The following is a 3109-nucleotide window of genomic DNA, read 5'->3' as shown; positions in this document are numbered from 1 at the left end:
TGGTGTTATATGTACCACATTTTCTTTATCCAGTCTATCACTGATGGGCATTTAGGTTGATCCCATATCTTTGCTATTGTGAACAGTGCTATATTTATCCGTTGATGAACACTTAGGTTGATTCCAAATCTTGACTATTGTAAACAGTGCTGCAACAAACATTAAAGTGTAGATATGGTCCAATGCACTGATTTTCTTTCTTTTGGGTATAAACCCATCAGTGGGATTTCTGGATCATACAGTAGCTCTCTTAGTTTTTTGAGAAACCTCCAAACTGTTCTCCATAGTGGTTGTACTAATTATATTCCCACCTACAGTGTACTAGGGTTCCTTTTCCCCACATGTTCACCAGGATTTGTTATTGCCAGTCTTTTGGATAAAAGCTATTTAAACCGAGGTGAGATAATATATCATTGTAGCTTTGATTTGCATTTCTCCGATCAGTGATGTTGAGCACCTTTTCATAAACCAGTTTGCCATTTGTATGTTGTATTTTGAGAAATGTCTATTCAGATATTTTGCCATTTTTAAATTGGATTGTCAGGAATTTTTATTTTAAGTTTGAGCTCCTTACATATTCTGGATTAGTCTCTTGTCAGACGGATAGTTGGTAAATATTTTCTGCCACTCTATGAGTTGTTTTTTCACTTTGTTGATTGTTTTATTGGCTGTGCAGAAGCTTTCTAACTTTTTGTGATCCTGTTTGCCCATTTTTTGCTTTTGCTTATGCTTGTGGAGTATTACTGAAGAAATCTTTTGCAGATCAATGTCCTGGAGAGATTCCTCCAAATGTTTTCTTTTAGTAATTTCACAGATTGTGGTCTTAGATTTAAGTATTAAATCAATTTTGATTTGATTCTGGTATATGGCAAGAGATGGGGATCTAATTCCATATCTCTCCCTGTGGATATCCAGTTGTCTCAGCACCATTGGTTGAAGAGACTCTCCTTTACCCAATGTATGTTCTTGGCAACTTTGTTGAAAATGAGTTCACTGTAATGTATAAATTTGTTTTTGGGTTCTTTATTCTGTTATATTGGTCTATGTGTCTGCTCTCATGCTAGTACCATGCTGTTTTGGTTACCTTAGCTTTACTATAATTTGAAGTCAAGTTATGTGATTCTTCCAGTTTTGTTCTTTTTGCTCAGGATAGCTTTGGTTATTCTGGAACTTTTGTGGTGTCATATACATTTTAGAATTATGTTTTTATTTCTGTGAAGAATGTAATTGGTATTTTGATAGGGTTTTCATTGAATCTCTGCAGACTGCTTTGAGTAGTATGAGCATTTTAACAATATTATTTCTTGTAATCCATGAACATAGAATAACTTTCCTTTTTCATGTCCTCTTCAATTTCTTGTATTAATGTTTTATAGTTTTTATTACAGAGATCTTTCACTTCTTTGACTAAGTTTATTCCTAGGTATTTTATTTTATTTGTAGCTAAATGGGATTACTTTCTGTGTTAGACCATTCTTGCATTGCTTTGAATGAATACCTGAGATTGGGTAATTTATAAAGAAAAGAGGTTTAATTAACACCATGCTGTATAAGCATGGTGCCAACATCTGCTCAGCTTCTATGGAGAACTCAGGGAGCTTTTATTCATGGCAGAATGTGAAGCAGGATCAGACACATTACATGCCAAGAGAAGGAGCAAGAGAGAGGTGTGGGGAGTCACACAGTTTTAAACAATTAGATCTCAAGATAACTCACTATCACAAGTATAGCACCAAGCCAAGAGGGATCCATCCCCATGGATTGCCACGATGTTGAACCATCCTTGCATCCCTGTCATAAATACTACCTGGTCATGATGAATGGTCTTTTTAATGTGTTATTGAATTCAGTTTGCTAGTATTTTTTCAAGGATTTTTGCTTCAATGTTCATCAGGAATATCAGCTTGTACCTTTCTTCTCTCTTACTTTTTTTTGTTGTTGTTCTGTCCTTGTCTGGTTTTGGTATCCAGGAAATACTGACTTTGAAGAATGAGTTTGGAAATATTCCCTCTTCCTCTATCTTTAGGAATAGTTTGAGTAGAATTGGCATTAGTTCTTTAAATGTTTGACAGAATTCAGCAGTGAGGCCATCAGGTCACGGGGTTTTCTGTGCTGAGAGATGTTTTGTTAAGGCTTTGATCTCATTACTGTTATTGTGCTATTCAAGTCTTGGATTTCTTCATGGTTCAATCTTGGTAAGTTGTAGGTGTCTATAAATGTATCCATTTCTTCTAGATGTTCCAATTTATTGGCATACAATTGCTCATAGTAGCCACTAAAGGTCCTTTGAATTTATGTGGTGTCAGTTGTAAAGTCTCCTTTTTCATCTCTGTTTTTATTTATTTGGATCTTCTCTCTCTTTTCCTTAGTCTGGCTAAAGGTTTGTCAGTTTTGTTTACCTTTTAAAAAAAAACATTTTGCTTCATTTATCTTTTGTATTTTTTGTTTCAATTTATTTCTGCTCTGATCTTCATTATTTCTTCTACTAATTTTGGGTTTGGCTAGTTCTTGCTTTTCTAGTTCTTTAAGATACATTATTAGTTTATCCATTTAAAGTTTTTCTAATTTTCTGATATGGGTGCTTATTGCTATAAACTTTCCTCTAAGTACTGATTTTTCTATTTCTCATAGGTCTTGATATGTTGTGTTTCTATTTTAATTTGTATCCGAAAATTTTTCAATTTCCTTCTTAATGTCTTCATTGACTCACTAGTCATTCAGGAGCATATTATTTAATTTCCATGTGTTTGTATAGTTTACAAAATTCCTCTTGTTATTGATTTCTAGTTTTATTCCATTGTGGTCAAAGAGGATGCCTGAGATGATTTCAGTGTTTTTCAAGTATTTTAAGACTTGTTTTGTGACCTAACATGGCCTATCCTTGAGAATGATCAATGTACTGAGAAGAATGTGTATTTTGCAGCTGTTGAATAAAATGTTCTGTAACTATTAGGCCTATTTGGTCTATAGTGCAGATTTAGTCCAATGTTTCTTGGTTGATTTTCTGTCTGTATGATCTGTTCTATGCAGAAAGTGGGGTTTTGAAGTCTCCAGTTTTTGTAGTTAGTTCTAATATTATTTGCTTTATATAGCTGGGTACTCCAGTTTG

This window comes from Mandrillus leucophaeus, unplaced genomic scaffold (genome assembly GCF_000951045.1).
Source record: "Mandrillus leucophaeus isolate KB7577 unplaced genomic scaffold, Mleu.le_1.0 Scaffold192, whole genome shotgun sequence".
NCBI classification, from domain to species: domain Eukaryota; kingdom Metazoa; phylum Chordata; class Mammalia; order Primates; family Cercopithecidae; genus Mandrillus; species Mandrillus leucophaeus.
This window is presented reverse-complemented; position numbering follows the sequence as displayed.